This window comes from Bubalus kerabau, chromosome 14, assembly GCF_029407905.1.
Source record: "Bubalus kerabau isolate K-KA32 ecotype Philippines breed swamp buffalo chromosome 14, PCC_UOA_SB_1v2, whole genome shotgun sequence".
Taxonomy (NCBI): Eukaryota; Metazoa; Chordata; class Mammalia; order Artiodactyla; family Bovidae; genus Bubalus; species Bubalus kerabau.
The window spans coordinates 20,635,711-20,645,757 of NC_073637.1; positions in this window are offsets into that span (position 1 = coordinate 20,635,711).

Here is a 10,047-nt window from a genome sequence, read left to right on the forward strand (position 1 = left end):
TATGAAGAGTTTTAAAGAGCATGAGCATTTCTTGAATATTCTTAATATTTTAATCTTGAAATCCCATGTCAAATTTTTTTATTTGGGTGAATGTGGGGCCTAATCCTCAAACTAGTTTTCTTTTTAACATGTGATTTACAGGATAAACATTCATTGTGTCAGTTGGACACAATCACATCAACTGTAACTATTATTTAAATTTGAGGCATATCCAAGTATGACATCATTAACATGCAGATTTGAGGGTCAGAAAATAAAACTAATTCTCCCTTTAAGGGGAAGAGGAAGGTGAGCATCTACTGAACGCTAGCTACTTACACATATGATATTGTTTAGTGGTCAAAACAAACCCATGAATACAGAATTATTCCCAAAAGTAGAAACTGAGGAAGGGTGCAAGGAAAGGCATTCTCCCAAATACATGACTCACGGAAAACTGAGCCAGTTATTCAAATTCGGATCTCTCCATATCTCATAATAATCTGTCAAGGCTAAGAAAATGTGAATCGTTTTCTCTCCAAGTTTTGAAAGATAATTTTAAGTTTTTTTTCTATTTTATTAATTTCTTGTACAATCCTTAGATTCACAAGAAAGTCTGATACACTCAAATCTGCTTCAGAAGCTTTATCCACACATAGACCAGGTCAGCAAGCACTAGTATCAAATATGTACTAGGGGATTATATTGTGCTGATCACTATCCTCAGCTATTCATGTATGTTAACTTCTCACAACAAACATAAGAGGTAATTGCTTTATTATGTCCATTTTTTTCCCATGGAAACTGAGGACCAAAGGGATTATGTGGGTCGCTATCATTACACAGCTGGTAAAAGTTGGAGCTTGGATTTGAACCTGCGTCCTCATCCTCAAATACTTTCAGTGACTGCAGCCGCTCCCACATTTCTTTGGTCAGAATCTAACCCCTTGGTAAAATATCATATTTAAAAAAAGATAGTTTGGGAAGAGTTTTCCACAATGCACGTCAATATCTGAGACTGAGTGATCAGTGATAAGTAGCAAACCAGTGAGAGTGGAGGAGCTGGCTAGTATGGATCTGACTAAAAAAAACAAACCTCTTTTCCCCCAGTGGTCTATAGGAGGTAGTGGGGTGTTATTCAGTATATAACAGTGAGTCAAGCAACCTATACCAGAGTTACAAAAGGATGATTAAGGTAAACTATTCTACCATTTCTCTCATTTATTTTTCAAGGCAACTTTGTTGACCTTGCCCAGAGGATCTCAGACCATCTCTAGCTGACTGGGGCACATGGAAGCACTTTCTGTCCACAGAAGCCATCTCCAAATACTCCAACAGAGACTAGATGAGTCAGGGATATGGGAAGAATGGAAAGAATTACTATTAACACTGCTGCTGCTGCTAAGTCGCTTCAGTCGTGTCTGACTCTGTGCAACCCCATGGACTGCAGCCTACCAGGCTTCTCCATCCATGGGATTCTCCAGGCAAGAACACTGGAGTGGGTTGTCATTTCCTTCTCCTATTAACACTACTAATGCTATTACTAGAGATAATGCTGGAAAAATGAGAATGTCTGCCAACTTTCATATTAGTATTTGCCAACCCTTATTCACGCGTTGGAGAAGGAAATGGCAACCCACTCCAGTGTTCTTGCCCGGAGAATCCCAGGGACAGAGGGGCCTGGTAGGAGGCCGTCTATGGGGTTGCACAGAGTCAGACATGACTGAAGCGACTTAGCAGCAGCAGCAGCAGCAGCAGTATTCTAATCTCAGTTCTTTCCACTTTTGTCTTTTTCTCCCATTCTTATCTTATCCATTTACATAGAGCCCAAATCTCACTCCTAATCCAAGAGTTCTGCAATCCAAGTATTGTAGTGATATTTATAAAATTACATGCTCATCTTGCTATTAATACATATATATATATATATATATATATATATATATATATTTCCCTGGTAGCTCAGATGGTAAAGAATCTGCCTGCAATGCAGGAGACCCATGTTCAATCCATGAGTCAAGAAAATTCCCTGGAGAAAGGAATGGCAACTAATTCCAGTACTCTTGCCTGGAGAATTCTATGGACGGATGAACCTGGCAGGCAACAGTTCATGAGGTTGCAGAGAGTCAGACATGACTGACTAACACTTCCACTTTCATATATACATACATATATATATATATATACATACATACATATACATATATGTGTATATAATTGCTTCAAAGTCATATCTATACTTAGAAGGCAATGGCACCCCACTCCAGTACTCTTGCCTGGAAAAATCCCATGGATGGAGGAGCCTGGTAGGCTGCAGTCCATGGGGTCGCTAAGAGTCGGGCACAACTGAGTGACTTCACTTTCACTTTTCACTTTCATGCACTGGAGAAGGAAATGGCAACCCACTCCATTATTCTTGCCTGGAGAATCCCAGGGACAGAGGAGTCTAGTGGGCTGCCATCTATGGGGTCGCACAGAGTTGGATACGACTGAAGCGACTTAGCAGCAGCAGCAGCAGCATATCTATACTAGTATTCTTTCTACTCATTAGCTTTGGCAGTTTTAAAACATGGGTGCGAATCTCTTGACACTTCTCCTATTGAGAAGAGAAGTCTATGTACACTCTCCTTGTATCTGAATGGGCTTGTGACTACATCTACCAGTGGAAAATTGCAGAAATATCATTGTGTGACTTCTGAAGCTAGGTCTTAAAAGGTTATGCAACTTCCTTCTTGTTCACTAGAACACTTTCTCTGGGATCCCTGACTATCACGTGAGAGGTCTGACTACCCTGAAACCACCATGATGGAGAAGTCCTGCATTCTGGCTACCAGCTCCAGCTGAGTTTATTCACCCTGCCATACCTGCAGAGATATGGGGACAGAGCCATCAAATGATTCCACCGTCCAGCTATTCAAGTCACTCTTGGACATCTGAGTCCTTACAGCTGAGGTCCCAGACACTCTGGAACAGAGAACTCATCCAGATGCACACAAATACAATGTCCATTGTGTTATGATACTTGGTTTGTGGGTGATTTGTTATGTGGCTTCAGGTAACCAGAACACCAGAATTTTAATATGCTTTTAAGAACGGTAGAGAAAGGGATGGAATGACAGCTACTATTAACCTGGAACCTACACAGAAGAGTATGTCTCACCAGAGGGCATAATTGGTCATTTGTCTCTGAACAAAGAAGAGATTGAAAACTTTCTACAGTCTGTTGAAGGAGAGCCTTACCATTCCCCACTCCTACTAACACTTTTTTTTTTTTTAATTATCTCATCTCATGATGGGAAAAATGTTCAATTTCAAGTGCCAGAGACCTAATTCAAACAAGTTGGGATTTAACATGTGGGTTTATTGGTTCATATGCCTGGGAAGAATGCTAAAGATTTGCACAAAGAATCAAACAGCTACAGGGAACAAGGCTTGATTTCAAGATACTGAGATCATCAGGACTTTCTCACTCTGATTCCATCTATTATTCATCTCTGATTGTCTCTGCTTGGATTTATTTGAGTATTATTGAAAGTGGTAACAGCACCCAACTTCATAATTTTAATGTAGCAATATCAGCAGAAGCAAAGTTTTCCCCCAAAGTTAATCAGTTCAGTTCAGTTTAGTGGCTCAGTCATGTCCAACTCTTTGCAACCCCATAGACTGCAGCATACCAGGCCTCCCTGTCCATCACCAACTCCCAGAGTTTACTCAAACTCATGTCCATTGAGTCAGTGATGCCATCCAACCATCTCATCCTCTGTTGTCCCCTTCTCCTCCCACCTTCAATCTTTCCCAGCATCAGGGTCTTTTCCAATGAGTCAGTTCTCTGTATTAGGTGGCCAAAGAATTGGAGTTTCAGCTTCAGTATCTGTATTTAAAATGAATATTCAGGAAAGATTTCCTTTAGGATGGACTAGTTGGATCTCCTTGCTGTCCAAGAGACTCTCAAGAGTCTTCTCCAACACCACAGTTCAACAGCATCATTTATTCAACCCTCAACTTTCTTTATAGTCCAACTCTCACATCCATACATGACTACTGGAAAAACCATAGCTTTGACTAGACGGACCTTTGTTGGCAAAGTAATATCTCTGCTTTTTAACATGCTGTCTAGGTTGGTCATAACTTTTCTTCCAAAGAGCAGGCATCTTTTAATTTCATGGCTGCAGTCACCATCTGCAGTGATTTTGGAGCCCCCAAAAATAAAGTCTGTCACTGTTTCCACTGTTTGCCCATCTATTTGCCATGAAATGATGGGACCAGATGCCATGATCTTAGTTTTCTGAATGTTGAACTTTAAGCAAACTTTTTCACTCTCCTCTTTCACTTTCATCAAGAGGCTCTCTAGTTCTTCTCATTAATCAACAATCCTACAAAAGAATCCTGAGTTGATTTACTTGGGTCACAGGGCCAATTATTGCAAACTTTTCCTGTGAGTTTTGTTTTCATGAAAACTTATTTTTGCATGTTGTGGCTGGAAGAGCTGCAGAAGAAAGATTGTTCCATATGTCTGAGAGGTGGCTCAAGACTGCGGACACTTCTGTAAGATAAACAGAGACCTTTTATGGCATAAGTCTTCCAGAACTGTTTACACCTGAACTGTTCACAACTGGAGCTATGAACAGGTTAACCTATACTTACAGCAGGATTCTTCTCACCTAGTTCTCCTTAATCTGTTATGTTAATAGCATGTAGTTAGTCCCAGCTGTTCCCAATACTTAGCCATTTTATACCCCATAAGCCTGTCCCCGTTATGTTCAAAACAGGTAGCAACTTTTGTAAGGCAAGTGCCTTACAAAAACTAAAATTGGCTATTTAGGGACATTCTGGGTAGGCTGAAAAAATACATCCTTTTCCATGTGTCTAACACCATCTGGAAGCATTTTATTTTTTATTAAAAAAATGGCAGGTCACTTGATTATCCTATGGTTCATTGCTCTAGAAAATGTTTCCTAAATAAAAATAACTAACAAAAACCGCATAAATACAAGAACAGAACACTTAAATACAGTTCTTTATTAGCATGATTTCAGTGACCAAGAATTTAGAGAGATCAGTTCCCAAATAAACCAACACAGAAATGACGTATTTGGGCCAGAGGGTTTTTAAATACTAATTGACAATATGGCAAAGATTAAGAACAATATGTCTAAAGACTACATCTAAAAACATCACTGAATTGGATCTAATTTCCCCAAGCCACTACCATGCTCAAATTGATCATGTAAAATTCACATGTAAAAATAATTCAAAACAAAAATGCAATCATCATTCTTTGTCCCCTTTTTTATAGCTAAAATTTCTCTTAAAAAAATGCCAAAAGGATTTTTGCTCTTGGATTTTGGTTTATTCTACTTAAGAGAGTAGAATCTACTTCTTAGCTTTTCACTTCTTGGATACACACAGAGCTAGAAGAAATTTTAAAAGCTGATAACCAAAGCTGCAAAAAAAAAAAAAAAAATGAAATTAGTTACCAGAGAAGAGAAGTACAGAAAAGGTGATAACCAAAGCTGCAAAAAAAAAAAAAAAAATGAAATTAGTTACCAGAAAGAGAAGAGAAGAAGTAAGGAATTTCATTCTAGAATGGATCTCCAAAACTCAAAAGCCTTTGGGAGCTAGGCTTACATGTGTGAAAGAGCAAGATGAACCAATGTGGAGTAGCAGAGACTGAAAGATGAAGAATGCATTCTCAATCCAAAGAAATTTTAAAAATCACATCATTTAAAACGTGATGGTGAAATAAGGTCAAGGCCTACTGTCTCTTGAATATCAGCAGCACACGATGAACATCATAGACTTGCCATATTCCATTGTGCTGCAGTAGAGAATCATTATCAGGCACTGTGAAAAGGCTACCCACTTCTCGTTGGTTGTTAGCCACGCAGTTGCATCTGACTCTTTGCAATCCCATGGGCTATAGCCCACCAGGCTCCTCAGTCTATGGGGATTCTTCAGGCAAGAATACTAGAGTGGGTTGCCACTCCCTTTTCCAGAGGATCTTCCTGACCCAGGGATCGAACTCTGGTCTCCCACAGTACACACAGATTCTTTAACATCTGAGACAACACAGAAGCCCTGGTGGCTCTTCTTAGAGGTCTGGATTCTGGTTCTGCAACCCTCATTTGTATTTCTAGATTCTGACAACCCCAATCCCTTCCCTTTATTTCCTCAGCCTAGGAATAGAAGCTGCTTTTCATGTTACCTCAGTGTTTCCTCTTTTGGTATTTCAGACTTCAGATCAACCAATTTTCAATATTCTTCTCATCAAAACTTGTAGTGTGATTCTGATTTCCTGACTGGAGTACAACTGATAAGGCATAGCTACACTGTGTGATGGTAGTGGGAGGCTTCTCATGTGGTGCTAGTGGTAAAGAACTTGCCTGCCAATGTAGGAGATGTAAGAGATGTGGGTTTGATCCCTGGGTTGGAAAGATCCCCTGAAGAAGGAAATGGAAACCCACTCCAGTATTCTTGCCCAGATTCCCATAGAGAGAGTAGCCTGATGGGCTACAGTCCATGGGGTCCCAAAGGGTCGGACACAACTGAAGGGACTTAACGTGAGTGCATGCAATGGTATTTTCATTTTGAGGGGAAAAAAATATAGAGCTTTAGACAATTTCTGGTTGTAACACAATGAACTGAAAAGAGGGCTGGTTGGAAATATAAACCCAGTTCTTCTGCTACCTAATTAATGTGTGACAGGTCCCTGAACCATTCTGCTTTCCAGCTCCCTTAAAAATAAAATGAAGAGCTTGAAATAAGCAATGTTCAAGATTCCTTCACTCTTACTCTAAATAAAAGTGGTGTTATCTCTGCATATTTCAGATCACTAAGGTATTTTTGACACTGAAATGATGATAAGCCGACTATATTCCCAGCACCAAGAAGCTGAAGTTGGGGCATGAATGCATCCTTCTTTAAGCAGATATGAAGGCAATCATATCAAACCTGGAAAAAATCTAAGTGAAATGAATTTCTCAAACATGTCAGTACTTTTATGGCAAACTCACTTTGAGCCTAAGAGGAAGGGAAGCTAGTCTAGCCAAAATCATAATTGTGAGGAAGCTACCCATGTAAAGAACCCATGGGTTCTTACCATGAAAGAGCCCATCTATAATAATGACAGGGCTGGTGGTACGATGTGATCCTAACACTGTCCACTTATGCTGGAGCAGAGTATGTGTTAAACTTGCCAACTGGAATAGCAAGTTCAGCTAACAATACTGTGTGGCCCCTAACTGCCACTGTGGCATCTAGCTGTCTCCTCACCAGGGACTTCAAACAGTGTAGCTGACACCACAGGCAGCAGCTGGCTGAAGTTCCTCTCCATGTGTTTAGAAAGAAATAACCACAACCACCAAGGCCAAAGAAATCCTGCAGCTTCCCTACTGTCTGGATAAATACCCACATTCTATAGTGAAGTGACAGGAGCCTAAAATATCTGCAGAAAGAAAAGCCCAGATCAGAAAAGACAGATTTCATTCCCATGACTAACTCTATAATAAAACATTTTTTTCTGATCCTTGTCTTCCCTGTTTCACTGCCTCCATCCTTCGTTCCATCCTTCCCTTCTTCCTTTCTTTCTTTTCCCATCTTCCTTTTTTCTTTCCTGCCATCTTGTCTTTCCCACTTAGAAAATACATATGGTCTCTATATCTATTAGGCTATTACTAAGTACAACTTGTACAGAGATGAAAAAAGCATATTCCCTAAATTCAAGGAGGTCACAGTATAGAAGAGAAAAAATAAAATAACATACACCAGTAGAACTGAATTCTATTTACTATAATAAAGATATATATATATATATATATATATATATATATATATATATATGATTCCATAAACAAACAAAGCAAGTCAGGATGGGAAGTTAGCACCAGGAAAGGGGGGATGTTCAATATGAGTCATGAAGAATGAGTAAGAGTGATACGACAGGAGAGCGGAGGAAGAAAGGGTCATGTAGACGGAATGATTAGAATGTGAACAGTCAGTCACAGGAGAAGTGCAGCAGCTCTGTAGATTTATGAAGCAGAGCACTGGCAGAATGAAGGCATGTGAAGGAACAATGACAGAACTGGTGGAGGAAATAACTGAGGCAAGATCTTGGAGCCAATTTATGTGCCACTAGTATTTACATCTGCAATGGGCATAATGAAAACCCTTTGAAGGGAGCATAACATTTTAGAAAAGGTATTTTGTGATCAGTGTAGAGCAGATGACACTGGAGAATGAGGGAAAAGATGTTAGAGACTGCTGATGTATTTCGGGGAAGAACTAGGAATGTCTGGGTTAAGATCACAGCAATTGGATGAGAAACAAAAGGACAGATGTGAAACAGGAAAAAAGAGAGACTGAATGACTACACATTAGAGGGTGTGAAGGAAAAGGCAAGAGAGATCTAGGATTATTCCTAAAACTTTTTTGTTTGTTTTTGCTAATTATCTTTCAGTTCAGTTTCAGTCATTCAGTCATGTCTGACTCTTTGCGACCCCATGGACTGTAGCACGCCAGGACTCCCTGTCCATCACTAACTCCCAGAGTTGACTCAAATTCATGTCCTTTGAGTCAGTGATGCCATCCAACCATCTCATCCTCTGTCATTCCCTTGCATTTCTTTTTCTTGGGGATGGTCTTGATCACTGCCTCCTGAACAATGTCACAAACCTCCGTCCACAGTTCTTCAGGCACTCTGTCTATCAAATCTAATGCCTTGAATCTATTTGTCACGTCCACTGTATAGTTGTAAGGGATTTGATTTAGGTCATACCTGAATGGTCTAGTGGTTCTCCCTACTTCAAATTAAGTCTGAATTTGGCAATAAAAAATTCATGATCTGAGCCATAGTCAGCTCTCGGTCTTGTTTTTGTTTACTGTATAGAGCTTCTCCTGGAGAAGGCAATGACACCCTACTCCAGTATTCTTGCCTGGAAAATCCCATGGATGGAGGAGCCTGGTAGGCTGCAGTGCATGGGGTCGCGAAGAGTCGGACACGACTGAGCAACTTCACTTTCACTTTTCACTTTCATGCATTGGAGAAGGAAATGGCAACCCACTCCAGTGTTCTTGCCTGGAGAATCCCAAGGATGGGGGAGCCTGGTGGGCTTCCGTCTATGGGGTTGCACAGAGTCAGACACGACTGAAGCGACTTAGCAGCAGCAGCAGCAGCAGCAGCATAGAGCTTCTCCACTTTGGCTGCAAAGGATATAATCAATCTGATTTTGGTGTTGACCATCAGGTGATGTCCATGTGTAGAGTCTTCTCTTGTGTTGTTGGTGTTTGCTATGACCAGTGCATTCTCTTGGCAGAACCCTGTTAGCCTTTGCCCTGCTTCATTCTGTACTCCAAGGCCAAATTTGCCTGTTACTATTTCTTGACTTCCTACTTTTGCATTCCTGTGCCCTATAATGAAAAGGACATCTTTTGGGGGTGTTAGTTCTAGAAGGTCTTGTCAGTCTTCATAGAACCATTCAACTTCAGCTTCTTCAGCATTATTGGTCAGGGCATAGACTTGGATTACTGTGATATTGAATGGCTTGCCTTGGAAATAAATAGAGATCGTTCTGTCGTTTTTGAGATTGCATCCAAGCAATGCATTTTGGACTCTTTTGTTGACTATGGTGGCTACTCCATTTCTTCTTAGGGATTATAGCCCACAGTTGTAGATATAATGGTCATCTGAGTTAAATTCATCCATTCCAGTCCATTTTAGTTCGCTGATTCCTAAATGTCAATGTTCACTCTTTGCCAGAGTACGTCAAGGCTGTATATTGTCACCTTGCTTATTTAACTAATATGCAGAGTACATCATGAGAAACGCTGGGCTGGAGGAAGCACAAGCTGGAATCAAGATTGCCAGGAGAAATATCAATAACCTCAGATATGCAGATGACACCACCCTTATGGCAGAAAGTGAAGAAGAACTAAAGAGCCTCTTGATGAAAGTGAAAGAGAAGAGTGAAAAAGTTGCCTTAAAGCTCAACATTCAGAAAACTAAGATCATGGCATCCGGTCCCATCACTTCATGGCAAATAGATGGGGAAACAGTGGAAACAGTGGCTGACT